This window comes from Thalassophryne amazonica, chromosome 23, assembly GCF_902500255.1.
Source record: "Thalassophryne amazonica chromosome 23, fThaAma1.1, whole genome shotgun sequence".
In the NCBI taxonomy this organism is placed as follows: Eukaryota; Metazoa; Chordata; class Actinopteri; order Batrachoidiformes; family Batrachoididae; genus Thalassophryne; species Thalassophryne amazonica.
In genome coordinates, this window is record NC_047125.1 from 5,273,850 (window position 1) to 5,288,546 (window position 14,697).

General features: G+C 41.5%; 1 protein-coding gene and 2 long non-coding RNA genes across 4 annotated transcripts in view; 2 read left to right on the plus strand and 1 right to left on the minus strand.

Moving 5' to 3' along the window:
• Nucleotides 1-14,697, plus strand: part of LOC117504818 — a 3,434,143-nt gene that overhangs the window by 2,798,469 nt on the left and 620,977 nt on the right. The gene's annotated exons all lie outside the window — the stretch shown is intronic.
• Nucleotides 1-14,697, minus strand: part of LOC117504910 — a 360,669-nt gene that overhangs the window by 39,288 nt on the left and 306,684 nt on the right. The window lies entirely within an intron of this gene.
• The window catches only part of LOC117504870, a 57,171-nt gene that overhangs the window by 16,510 nt on the left and 25,964 nt on the right, over nt 1-14,697 (plus strand). The window contains exon 3 of one of the 2 annotated variants that reach the window (XR_004558927.1): nt 402-404. The exons of the other annotated variant lie outside the window; for it this stretch is intronic. This is a non-coding gene — a long non-coding RNA (uncharacterized LOC117504870). The remainder of the gene's footprint in view (nt 1-401; nt 405-14,697) is intronic. 2 annotated transcript variants of the gene reach the window in all.

Below are 14,697 nucleotides of genomic sequence, written 5' to 3' on the forward strand. Positions count from 1 at the left end.
GTCGGCTCGCGTGCCGAGATAATATTATTCGTAGGATACTTCTGGTATAATATGTAAATTCTCAGCCAATCAGAACGTCAGTAGCCACTACGTCATTCACACGATTAGCATACTAATAACATAACGCACATGCGCCAAAAGGTGACAAAAATAAGTTAAAACTTTTTTATGGAGTGATATGTTAAATAACTATGTTTTCATCATGTTTGGCGTGCAATATTAGTTTAAAGTTATTTAAGAGCCATTGTTTAAGAATCAGGCAGGTGGTGATTTATGACCCCTTCAGATTGTCCCAATTTTTTTTATGGGTAGATATATGTTAGAAACGAACAAAAATCACTTTAAAAAAAATCCTTGATAGCATCTGCTTTTTTTTTTTTTTTTTTTTTTTTTTTTTAAAGGGGGTCCTGGAAATTTGGGGTCAAAATGAGCCAAAATGGCAAACTCACAAAATTTAGGTTTTCGAATGTGTTAGTCTATCAGGTATGGACTCTCCAAAAACGTGAAAATTTTGGCGGCTGACTCAGGGCGCTGCAAATCTCTTTTTTGTGCACGTTTTCACAGGGGCAATGTGGCCCGCACTAGTGTGCCTTCATTAAGAGCTTAATTGCCACCTTGTGTGACGTGATGCTATTATACAATTATAGACTTTTGATTTCGGTGTACCCATGATTATGCGGACCTGGTCAGGATGGGGTTCCCTGAGGCCTTGGCCGTTGCAGTCTGCTTTTAGAAAATATCGCTCCACAGAGACAGCATTCACTAAAGTAGTGAATGATCTTCTGCGAGCAGTCGACTTGGACACTACTATGGTTTTGATGTTGTTGGATCTTGGTGCTGTGTTTGATACCGTGGATCATCATATTTTGCTCGATAGGTTGGAGAATCTTTTTGGGATTACTGGAAGTGCCCTTGCATAGTTGATGTCATACCTGTCCAGTTGCTCTCATTGTGTTTTGTACAATAATACTACCTCTAACCTTAGTGACATGAGATTTTGGGTTCGACAGAGATCTGTTTTAGGCCCCTTGCTCCCTTTTCTCCCTTTAAGAGGGAGAAACCCTTTGTGTAGCACCCCTTGGGCGTATACTGTGGCATTTTGGGATTTCTTTTCATTGCTACGCTGATGATACTCAGTTGTACATGCTGATAACTGGGGGAAATCTCATGACCATAAAATCTCTGGAGGATGTCTTGTATCAGTGAGAAGCTGGATGTCTAGTAACTTCCTACTTTTAAACTCTAATAAGACTGAAATGATGGTTCTTGGTCCAGCCATACATTGGCATCAATTTGACCAGCTGGTGCTCAGCCTGGGCTTGTCTGTCATACATCATACGGACAAAGTGAGGAACCTTGGGGTCATTTTTGATCCCACGTTGTCCTTTGACCTCCATATTAGGGATGTTGCCAGGACTGCTTTTTTCTGCGAAATATAACGAGGAGCCACCTCATCCTGTCTGCAGCTGATGCTGAGACCCTGATTCATGCTTTTGTTTCCTCTAGATTGGATTATTGCAATGTCCTGTATTCAGGGTTATTGCAGTCCAGCGTTAGGGGTCTTCAGCTGGTCCAGAATGCTGCTGCCAGACTTTTAACATGCAGCAGAAGGTTTGAACATACTACAACCCCTGGCAAAAATTATGGAATCACCGGCCTCAGAGGATGTTCATTCAGTTGTTTAATTTTGTAGAAAAAAAGCAGATCACAGACATGACACAAAACTAAAGTCATTTCAAATGGCAACTTTCTGGCTTTAACAAACACTATAAGAAATCAAGAAAAAAAGATTGTGGCAGTCAGTAACGGTTACTTTTTAGACCAAGCAGAGGAAAAAAATATGGAATCACTCAATTCTGAGGAAAAAATTATGGAATCACCCTGTAAATTTTCATCCCCCAAATTAACACCTGCATCAAATCAGATCTGCTCATTGACATTGACCCTATGCCATGACATTGATCCTATGTGTGTTTTTGCAAGGAATGTTTTTGCAGTTTTTGCTCAATGGCAAGATGCATTATCATCTTGAAAAATGATTTCATCATCCCCAAACATCCTTTCAATTGTCCAAAATATCAACATAAACTTGTGCATTTATTGATGATGTAATGACAGCCATCTCCCCAGTGCCTTTACCTGACATGCAGCCCCATATCATCAATGACTGTGGAAATTTACATGTTCTCTTCAGGCAGTCATCTTTATAAATCTCATTGGAAAGGCACCAAACAAAAGTTCCAGCATCATCACCTTGCCCAATGCAGATTTGAGATTCATCACTGAATATGACTTTCATCCAGTCATCCACAGTCCACAATTGCTTTTCCTTAGCCCACTGTAACCTTGTTTTTTTCTGTTTAGGTGTTAATGATGCCTTTCGTTTAGCTTTTCTGTATGTAAATCCCATTTCCTTTAGGCGGTTTCTTACAGTTCGGTCACAGACGTTGACTCCAGTTTCCTCCCATTCGTTCCTCATTTGTTTTGTTGTACATTTTTCGATTTTTGAGACATATTGCTTTAAGTTTTCTGTCTTGATGCTTTGATGTCTTCCTTGGTCTACCAGTATGTTTGCCTTTAACAACCTTCCCATGTTGTTTGTATTTGGTCCAGAGTTTAGACACAGCTGACTGTGAACAACCAACATCTTTTGCAACATTGCGTGATGATTTACTCTCTTTTAAGAGTTTGATAATCCTCTCCTTTGTTTCAATTGACATCTCTAGTGTTGGAGCCATGATTCATGTCAGTCCACTTGGTGCAACAGCTCTCCAAAGTGTGTTCACTCCTTTTTAGATGCAGACTAACGAGCAGATCTGATATGATGCAGGTGTTAGTTTTTGGGATGAAAATTTACAGGGTGATTCCATAATTTTTTCCTCAGAATTGAGTGATTCCATATTTTTTCCTCTGCTTGGTCTAAAAAAGTAACCGTTACTGACTGCCACAATCTTTTTTTCTTGATTTCTTATAGTGTTTCTTAAAGCCAGAAAGTTGCCATTTGAAATGACTTTAGTTTTGTGTCATGTCTGTGATCTGCTTTTTTTCTACAAAATTAAACAACTGAATGAACATCCTCCGAGGCCGATGATTCCATAATTTTTGCCAGGGGTTGTACACCATGGGTTAAAGTTCTCAGTCACCACGACGGATTTCCGTCATTTGGAAAATTTAACCACACATACGCATGCGCACGTGGTGTCACGTGTGTTTTGGGGCCGAAATATGATACTCTCACTGTCAAAGCAACATCCCATTCTGCGCTATTCAAAGTAGCAGCAATGTCAGCGTGGATGGCGCTGCACCCTGGAGGAAGGGACCGTGTGAATTTTCACTCCTCTCCGCTCTGTTTACTGCTTGCCATGAGCCATGGTCCTTCTCCTCCCTTTCTTCGTGGGAACATCGGCAGACACTCCCCAAGTACAGTAGGTCATGCTTTTTACTGTTTGTGTTTTGGCGATGGTGAATCTGATTAAAACTAATCCAGTAAGTCGGCGTGATGTCGTTTTATAATTGCCATGGCATGGACATTCGGAACCGAGCAGCAGGAGTGAGTCCGGAGAGAGAGAGGTTTTTATCAATCGAACCTGCGGCCCTGAGGACCGACCAGCCGGTAAGAGCAGTAGAGAACGAGCCACTTGGAAGAAAAGCGCTTAATCAGTGAAGTTCCAGAAAAACCACACATGAAGGATATGTTTTTTCTTTTCTTTTTTACACGAGGGGCCGTAACTTCAGCTTGTCGGTGAACCGACGTGACATTGGTAACACCGGCAGCATTTGAAGGAACGAGTCACGTCTCACATAATGGAGGACATTATTTTTAACTTCACTTGATGAACTGGCAAAGTGGCAGATATTAATGATCCAGTCTGGGTCTGAGAGTTGGCTGCCCCTCGGAAAAGCCATGTTAATGAGGAACGAATAAAAACTCCGGTGGGACACGGCGGGCGAGCCTCGTTTCTTGATCGCACCAAGAGTCCTGGCTAGCGACTTTAATCCACAAAATGGTGAGTCACGATTGATATCTTTAAATGGCTTTGACGAAGTTTAACTTGCGGTACGCTACGTTTGTTTTACGAGTGAGAGCATTTTACCGATTAAATGTGAATAAGCCAGTTTTGAGTTTCTCAGTGTGCATGCAAAATTTGTCTTGCTCTTTTATAGAGCATCCCCCAGAATCAATACTGTGTTTTTACTTCACAGTTTGAAGTGACTTTTGTTTCAGAAGGCTTCATACCCATTAAAATTCACCAGAATATACAAAATTTGACTTGTTCTTTTTAAAAATTTCTGGGGGAGATCCCCCAGGCCCCCATAATCAATACTGTGTTTTTGCTTCACAGTTTGTGACTTTTATTTGTTCCAGAGGGCTTCATACCCATTAAAATTCACCAGAATATACAAAATTTGACCTGGTCTTTTAAAAAAAATTCTAAGGGAGATCCCCCAGCCTCAATCCTGTATTTTTACTTCACAGTTTGAAGTGAGTTTTCTTTGTTTCAGAAGGCTTCAGGCTTCATACCCATTAAAATGCACCAGAATACACAAAATTTGACTTGATCTTTTAAAAATGTTCTGCGGGGCACCCCCAGAGCCCCCAGAATCAAGACTACACCCCAACCACCCTTTTATGTTCAGGTTTTGCATTCTTTTTATGCTTTTTCTCTCTTTCCTTAGAGGCTATTTAGAATAGATTTGTATACTGTATTTATTGAGGGGGAAAAGGTGTGTGCCCCCAATATGGCACATTTTAGGGAATTGCTGTCATTGATTTTTGCCAGGAAAAAAATTCAGTCAGTTCAAAATTTACTGCTTTAACCCATGTACTACACCCATTTTGGCATCCTTGCACTGGCTTCCTGTCTCTGTGAGAGCAGATTTTAAGGTTTTGTTTTTGATTATAAAGTAGTTCATGGACTGGCGCTTCCTTATTTGGCCGATTTGGGGAAGCCCTATGTGCCGGCCCAGGTTTTGCGGTTGCGTGATGCGAGACTGTTGTCTGTTCCCAGGGTGAAGACATCAGTGGCGGGTCAGAGAGCTTTTTCTTGTCGTGCACCCGCTCTGTGGAACAGTCTCCCTGCGACCGTGAGGCAGTCGGAGTCCATGGTCACTTTTAAGTCAAGACTTAATTTGTATTTTTATTCTCTTTCTTATGAATCATTTTTACTTTTTTTAATCTGTTTTATTCTTTTACCTGTTTTTAAATTATGTATTTGAATTTTTACATTTTTTTAGTCACTTATTTTAAATTTATTTTGAACTGTTCTGTGTGAGGCACCTTGAGGTGGCTTTTGTTGTGAGTTGGTGCTTTATAAGCTGATTAAATTGAATTGAGAGAGTGGTGTCAACTCAGAAAATGGCGCCATTTTGGTTCCAACTGTGCTGAACTACTGAATAAACCTTATGTTTTCAACATTTTTTAAATCTAACCACATACAGCAGCACAACCAGGTAGACTTGCTATCAAAATGAATATAAAAATAGTTAAGCTATCAAATTTACAATTTATGATGACTTATTTAATTAATTTAAAGCCTAATTCCATGTTATACAATGACGTGCGTAACAGTTTTAAAGTTTTCAGTTGCTGGATTATGCTTTCTTATGGACTAATTTGACCCTCAACAAGCTTTTCTTTCTACAATCATCACCTCTAAATCAAAGGTAAAAGCTGTACATTTTCCTCGTTTTACCAACTTTGTGCTGTAAATGTGCAGACTTTTGTGATCCGTTTGTGCGCTGCAAAAACTATTATAATATGATGGCAGACAAAGCAGTAAAAGCAGAAAAGTGTAAAATCACTGCCGTTTGTGTCTGATTTAACAGGTGCATGTCCAGGTTGGGGGTCCGAGTCTGAGCACGGTGTGAAAAAAATAGTCGGGCTTTTAATCACAGAAATGACTCTGGTCCCACTTTCCTCAAATCGACGAGTGACAGCACTGAACTTTAATTTGTACCTCTGTTACTGTGCACGTCCAGACTGCTCAGGGTTTTAATGGAAATACATTGTGATCGGATGGGACATTTTATCCAGTGTGAGCAAAAAATCCGTTATACACAATCTGTTATACATTACAACCCCTGGCAAAAATTATGGAATCACTGGCCTCGGAGGATGTTCATTCAGTTGTTTAATTTTGTAGAAAAAAAGCAGATCACAGACATGACACAAAACTAAAGTCATTTCAAATGGCAACTTTCTGGCTTTAAGAAACACTATAAGAAATCAGGAAAAAAATTGTCAGTCAGTAACGGCTATTTTTTTAGACCAAGCAGAGGGGAAAAAATATGGACTCACTCAATTCTGAGGAATAAATTATGGAATCACCCTGTAAATTTTCATCCCCAAAACTAACACCTGCATCAAATCAGATCTGCTCATTAGTCTGCATCTAAAAAGGAGTGATCACACCTTGGAGAGCTGTTGCACCAAGTGGACTGACATGAATCATGGCTTCAAACTCTTAAAAGAGGGTAAATCATCACGCAGTGTTGCAAAAGATGTTGGTTGTTCACAGTCAGCTGTGTCTAAACTCTGGACCAAATACAAACAACATGGGAAGGTTGTTAAAGGCAAACATACTGGTAGACCAAGGATGACATCAAAGCGTCAAGACAGAAAACTTAAAGCAATATGTCTCAAAAATCGAAAATGTACAACAAAACAAATGAGGAACGAATGGGAGGAAACTGGAGTCAACGTCTGTGACCGAACTGTAAGAAACCGCCTAAAGGAAATGGGATTTACATACAGAAAAGCTAAATGAAAGCCATCATTAACACCTAAACAGAAAAAAACAAGGTTACAATGGGCTAAGGAAAAGCAATCGTGGACTGTGGATGACTGGATGAAAGTCATATTCAGTGATGAATCTCAAATCTGCATTGGGCAAGGTGATGATGCTGGAACTTTTGTTTGGTGCCGTTCCAATGGGATTTATAAAGATGACTGCCTGAAGATACATGTAAATTTCCACAGTCATTGATGATATGGGGCTGCATGTCAGGTAAAGGCACTGTGGAGATGGCTGTCATTACATCATCAATAAATGCAAAAGTTTACATTGATATTTTGGACACTTTTCTTATCCCATCAATTGAAAGGATGTTTGGGGATGATATCATTTTTCAAGATAATGCATCATGCCATAGAGCAAAAACTGAAAACATTCCTTGCAAAAAGACACATAGGGTCAATGTCATGGCCTGCAAATAGTCCGGATCAACAACAATCAGCAATCAGAGAAAGTTGGAGCCAGATTGATGAAGAGTACTGTTTGTCACTCATTAAGTCCATGCCTCAGAGACTGCAAGCTGTTATAAAAGCCAGAGGTGGTGCAACAAAATACTAGTGATGTGTTGGAGCGTTCTTTTGTTTTTCATGATTCCATAATTTTTTCCTCAGAATTGAGTGATTCCATATTTTTTTCCCTCTGCTTGGTCTAAAAAAGTAACTGTTACTGACTGCCACAGTTTTTTTTTTCCTGATTTCTTATAGTGTTTCTTAAAGCCAGAAAGTTGCCATTTGAAATGACTTTAGTTTTGTGTCATGTCTGTGATCTGCTTTTTTTCTACAAAATTAAACAACTGAATGAACATCGTCTGAGGCCGGTGATTCCATCATTTTTGCCAGGGGTTGTATGTTTATTACATGGAAAACAACACAAAAACACTGGGACTTTTTTGTCCGGTAAGTAAGTCGCTTCGGCTGCTCCCTTGTTTTTTTTTCACTCGGGGTCGCCACAGCATATTCAAGGTCAGTGAAAGACTCATTAACAGGCTTTTAATGAGACTTTCATTGGATTCAGGTGTGTTGGACCAGAGAGACAACTAAGAGTGTCAGGAAGATAGATCTTGAGGACCGAACTTGGGCACCCCTGGTCTAGGTGGATCTCCATGTTGAATTGGCAGTTTTACGCTGGATGCACTTCCTGACACAACTTCATATTACAAGGAGAAATATGGCGGGGTTGGGTTTGAACCTGGAATCTTTCACACTGAAACAGAGCACACTAACCACTTGACTACCAACCCTGCTACTTGTTTGTCCAGTGACTGTGAATATCTGCTTTGTATGATGACTGTTTAGGTGAGTTTTACTGCACATCGGACTGAACAATAAATTTACCTCTCAAAGCATTGACAATGAAGTCGCTTCCATCCCACACAGCTGACTTTATTTTCCCAAATTTTTCTTCAGTTCAGATCTGAAGGGAATCTGTACATCTTGAAGCCCTTGTTGTGTCTATTTGTGCCTCCAAATGCACAGCAACTCGTCATTTTCAGCTAATAAATAAAGTACCTGGCTTTCCATGCAGACAGATTAACAACGAATGCTATTTTGGAACCAATATTTTTTTCCCCCGACTCGTCATGTTGCCACTCTAAATTAAGGCACACTAGCCTGCCCCCTTCATCAGCCAAGGTCTTTTATGCATGTGATGATAGATTAGGACCTCTTTGATTTTGATGAAAATTGTGGCGGCTGACTTTGGTTGCACGAGTACAGGGGGTGCTTTTTGCTGCCAAAATGCGAAATTACCACTTTTTCACACAATGATTTCCCTATGTGCCTTAAGTCAAAATGGATGAAATATAGCTCATATTGTCACTCAGCATCTCTAGTTTCAGTGGTAAAGAGAGTTTTGTGGCTGGTTTTGGTATTGACTGTTTTTGCATGGGTTTTGTCGGACCATTTTACGAAGAGGCCAAATATGCTAAATTGACAACTTCCTTCGATTTTCATGAAACTTGCAGAATTTGGCAAAGATAAACACTTTCAAATAACCATATATTTCATGAACCATTTGTCTTATTCTCATCAAATTTTTGTACATTTTTCATAAGAACCAAACCTTGTTTATTTTTTCAGTTTAGTTCCTATTTGGCCACCAGGTGGCAGCCTACAGCCAGAATGGCTTGCCATACTGCACTCAAACTTACAGAGGACCCAATTTGGCAGAAGGTGCATCTGAGATGCAAGCCTAGATTTGTTGTTTTGGTGAATGAAAATCCTCCTCTATACCACTTCATCATTAAGCTGTAGAACTGAGAATACAAAATGCAAAACATGCACTATGCACAATTTCTCCAATCACAGCCACAGAAGCCTATAACCTCTTCTGGGTTGTCTGGGTGTCTTGGTGTGTTTCCTCACTGTTCTCCTTCTTTACACAGTGACTCAGTTTTTTAGAACTATCTTGCTCTCTCTTGATTGTCTGTCACGGATGACAATGACGCCGTGCAGGCTCATTCAGGTATTTTGGTGTCTCCGCATGTGGCTGTGGAGACCAATGCATGACAGACAGTGCTGGCTACACACAGGGCACTGGAGAGCAGAACGAGGTGGAGCTTGAGGCTCAGTGTTGGGTTTGTTGTTGATGGGCCTGCTGCTCGTTGGCGGCCCAGTCATAGGCCTCGTCAAATCATGTAGCTGCAGCATTTCAGGTAGAACGCGATGTGTTTCAGTCAGCTGCTAGGTGCTCTAAACTCTGAGGGAATAGCCCATTTTTTAGTGTAGATTTGATGTGGTCCTTGAATCTCGGAGTGGCTGCCTTCATTAGGCTAGCCATATAAAACTTTGCAGCTGCCTTCATTAGGCTAGCCATATAAAACTTTGCAAGGCAGTTGTTGGCAGGCATCCTTATTACATTGTTTACCCATCTTAACTGCTGGTGTAGAAGCACAGACTCCAGGGAGGTTACACCAGCCCTTTTCCTGATTACAAAGTGCGTCAGCTTGTCCCACCACTGGAGGTCGAGGATCTGCTGAAGGTGGCGAATGTGGAAGGACTTGAGCATCTTGACATGTCACCAGTACAGCACCCAGGCCTTGCAGCCATAAAATAGGGTGGAAATGATGACTGTATTATACACAGCGATCTTGGTATGAACAGCAAGAGTTCAGTTTGGAAAAACACTCTCCTTCAGCCAACCGAAACCTGAAGAGGCCAGGTGAATACAATGTTGAATCTCATCTGCGAGATCAGGTGGAGGTAAGGATGTAACCTTGATAGGTGAAGCTCTCAACATTCTTGAGCTGGGCATCACTGATGCAGAAGCTTGGTGCAGCTACTTCAGGGACACTCGGTAGAACCTCAGTCTTCCTGGAGTTGACAACAAGGCCGGCACGACAATAGGTTTCTGTGATAAGGTCAAGGGACCTCTGCAAGCCAACAGCTGATTGGCTTGGAAGGGCTGCATCATCTGCATACTGTAGATAAAAAATCAGCTAAGAAGATGTCAGCCGGCGAAGGTTGAAGAGGCTTTCATCCAGTCGGTGCTTGATACTGACCCCTTCCACAGGATGAAGATGGTGGCAAGAAATAAGGGTCACTGACACGAGAAACAGGTTGAAGGTCACAGGGGCAAGGACACAGCCTTGCTTGATGCTGACATTGACACTGAAGCTGGAGGATTGTGCCTTACTGACAGTAATACTGGCAGACATACCTGTGTGGAAATCTTTTAGCACCACCAGAAAGGTGGGAGGGCACAGAATGTTCCACAGGAGGTCATAGTTGACAGTGTTGAAGGCCTTGGTGAGGTCAATGAAGGCCAAGTAGAGATCTTGATGTTGTTCTCTACATTTATATTAAAGCAGTCGAGCAACAAAAATCATGTAAATAGTGCGTCGCTCTAACCCACATTGAGACTCGGTGAGAACTATGTCGACGACACTATCAGGAAGACGGGTGAGCATGACATGTGCAAGAACCTTGCTAGCTGTAGAGAGGAGAGATATGCCACGACTATTGCTGGAGTCAGAACTATCTACTACATACAGATTTATCACAGAGTGCCATACTGTTTGTATTTCTTCATAATTGATGTAAATAAATTCTAAGACATAGGTAGTGACTTGGAAATGTTCATGTATCCATCCCCTGACTTGTCTGGCAATAAAACGGATTATTTTCAGGTATTACAGCAAAGTGGTCCATTACTTATGCAACCCATCATCTTGGCTTTTAGATTTTTAATTAATTGATGTCAAGTTGTAGAGATTTGCTTTGAGGTTGAGTTTAAGGAAGATAATTTAAAATGTATGTAGTTTTGTATGTGAAGTGGCATAAACAAATTAAAATGTGTGAAATACCAGGTGTTCCAGTACTTTTGGAGGGACTGTATTTCCAGCCGACTGAGTCTGCTCTTTTTCTCGCTGTTCGAGGCACTGACAACATCAATACCTGATCCTTGCCCTGCACCCAATGGCACTGGACCTTGGGATGCCACGCCTGTTGCACTACTGACCAGAGGTCCTGCCCTGCAACCTACTGGTGCTGGACATGGACGCCTATGTATTAGAGACTCTATTTTCAATTAAGGACTCTGTTTTTGTTGCTCTTCTGTTTTTCTATTTGTAAAGAAACTCTTCTACAATCTGTAAAAACCTTGTAACTGTTGGAATGACCAAAGCAGTGGATCACGCCTCTGGGTCTGGCCTGCTTGAGGTTCCTTCCTCATTGTCACCAAAAGGAGTTTTTCCTTACCGCTGTCTCCGTTGTGCTGGCTCAGAGTAGTTGGTAAGGTTAGACCTTACTCGTGTAAAGTCATACTCAAGTGCCTTGAGGTGGCGTTGTTGTGATTTGGAGCTATACAAATAAAATAAATTGAAATTGAACTTGTGCTAAATCATCATACAGATACATATCAGATCTGCTGCGGCATATATGTATGCATGAGATCCGTCCTCTGCTCACGGTTCGAGAAAAGTTTTTGAACACAAAGTTTCACTGTTTACAACAGAAATTCAACAAAGACTCAAAAACCTCAAACACCCTCAGCAACTCTGATAAAAAATTTTCACAACTCAAAAAGCACTCAGAGCTCCCAATCCTGGAATGTTTAAGAATAAGAAGACACCTCCCTCTCATTCCAAAAACCATGGCTGCTTGTGGCATATTGAATAAGTAAAACAAACCTGTTTTTTCCACTAATCTGATGTGTAAAAGTTAACCATATTTTCAACTCTTTATCCAAATTATATGCTCATTTGGTATGGAGGGTAACAAGATGATAGTGTTTGTTGCTTTTTAGTTATTTTAACAAACTGAATAAGATGAATTCCTTAATTTAGCCACTTTTTTCATTTGCATTTTACAGGGTACATTCCATTAGCACTAAACTTGCTGTGTGCATGTAGATTTATCTCAGAATTGCCCTTAAGGAGTTTTTTTTTCCAACATTGCTGTTCACATTGGAGACACACAAACTCAATGTTAGTCAGACACACAACAGAAATCCACAGTACATTCTTTAAGTAGTTTGACAAAGTCATCAGTGATAACACTGATCCTTAAAGAACTGGTGTTGCAGTCTTTCTGTCTGTCCGTCATGGTGAGATAGTCGCCAGAAAATTATTACACAGGTCAGCGTGAGAATGGAACAATTCCCATCTGTGCACACAATTCCAGTTCACCATATGTTTTATTTCTCATACTTATTAACTGTCATAAAGGTTCCCTAAATCATCCCTCTCACCCCCTTTTCCCCAGAGGACTGGAGAGAGAAAACTGACCCACCTTTCGTCAAAAAAGTGACAGCTGCCAATCAAAATCGGCCACGTCACTAAGCCCCGCCCCCTCTATGACGTCATAGCCAATCAGAATCGATGACGTCACTATGTCCCGCCCCTAAGCCCCTCCCCTAGTCCCGCCTCCAAGCCCCGCCCCTTATGACGTCACAGCCAATCATAATCGATGACGTCATTATGCCCCGCCCCTAAGCCCCGCCCCTGATCCCGCCTCCGAGCCCCCGCCCCTTATGACGTCACATCCAATCAGAGTCGATGACGTCAGTATGCCCCGCCCCTAAGCCCCGCCCCCAGCTCCTCCCCTAGTTCCGCCCCTGGCTCCTCCCCTAGCCCCACCCCCAAGCTCCTCCCCTAACCCCGGCCAAGCACCGCCTCCAAGCCATACCTCCCCTCCCACCCAGGGTCTAATATTTTAATGTCATTTTATTTCATGAATTAAAGAACGATTAAAAATACCTAGATCTTTTTAATGTATTAAAGAATTAACTAATTCTGAAATAATTAAACATAAATCACTGTCTATTATTTAATGACCCTTTAATATCTTTAATTCTTAAATTATTACGTTTCCTTTTCTGTTTTTTAATTCGTAAATTAAAGAAGGGGAACAAATACCCGTCTCTCTCGGCTGTAAGTCTTTGCAGCAAGACGGTCAAATACCCACGCATAGAGCCGCTCGCGGAAACATGACCCCACGGCTGTAAAACCTGTTGCAGACGCTGTGTCTGTGTGAGTGCGTGTGTGTGTGCGTGTGTGTGTGTGTGTGTGTGTGTGTGTGTGTGTGTGTGTGTGTGTGTGTGTGTGTGTGGCGGGACACCCGCTGAGCGGAGATGCTGCCCCGAGGTGATGAACCCGAAGAACAATAAACAATGCTCCTTATCACTCACGCCAGATGATGTTTTCTTTTAAGATATTAGCCGATCGATCATGGGGCGCGGGACACCCGCTGAGCGGAGATGCTGCCCCGAGCCCGAACAATAAACAATGCTCCTTATCACTTACGTCCCTGGGAACGAGTCAGCGAGCATTTCCACTACGACCGGTGAAGAGTGAAGATGCCTGGACCCCCAGCTATGGGTATAAAATAGAATAAATTTGCGGAAAAAATCCTGGAAAACCATGTTGTTTAATTAAGTTTTCTTGTCTTCGAGCAGAGTGCGAAAACCGCATCAGCTTTCAGGGTAAGTGATTTAAGTAATCTGTTTTGATAGAAATGAGTGTTTTTAAATGATGCACGCCGTCTGAAACTGTTTTTTTTTTATTTTTTTTTAGACAAAACCACGCAGACGGTCCAGAGCGCGTTCGGACCCGTCCTCGGTAATATATTTGAAATAGTACAGAATATCCGCTTGCGAGGGTGATGCTTTGTATTCATTTATTTATGTTAATTCTAGAAATCAAGTCAGAGCCCCCTGAAGAAGTTCGAAGGCTGGAAGCCCCGACTTCACCACGCAGATGTAAGTACAGCGATCGAGATTAAATCACGATTAAAACTCTGGAATAACCCGATTTTTTCTGTCACAGCCCATGGAGAAGCGGGTCAGTGGGAGAGACCCGTAAAACGATCCGCGGATGTACACGGTAAGGAGTCGGAGTTTATGTATTTATTTATTTTAAATATTTAATAACTAACGATTTTCTCTTTTTTCAGCACGCGGTGGAGGGAGACCGTCTATTTTCCACAGAGACGCAAGGCTCGAAGATATTCTGAGCTGGGATTAACCTCATCACGCAACTTTCTTGAAAATGTGTAGTCTGTTTTTATTTTTTTATTTTTTCTCTTATTCCGATGGAACGGGAGAATTCATTTTGAAGAGGTATATTAACTGAATTTCTTGAGGTAGATTCTTCCTGCTACAGATTTTAAAAGATGGAAGGAGAGAATTCACATCGGGAAAATAACTTCGGACGTGTATTGGATTTAAACGCTTCAATAATCGACTCAGCAGGGGAGCGCTCCTGGAGCAGATGGTCCATTACCCGAGGCGTTAAATTCGCCGCCTCAAAATAACATCGAGTCCGGAGAGAGACTTTTAAGCCGTGTTCGTTTAACACCGTTAAATGAGGCTCTTAACAATTTAGCGGCTGAACGAGAATCGGAAGAAATTAACCCCTACATCATTCTTCTGCGATTAACGCTATAAATTCGACGGTCCAGTCTGA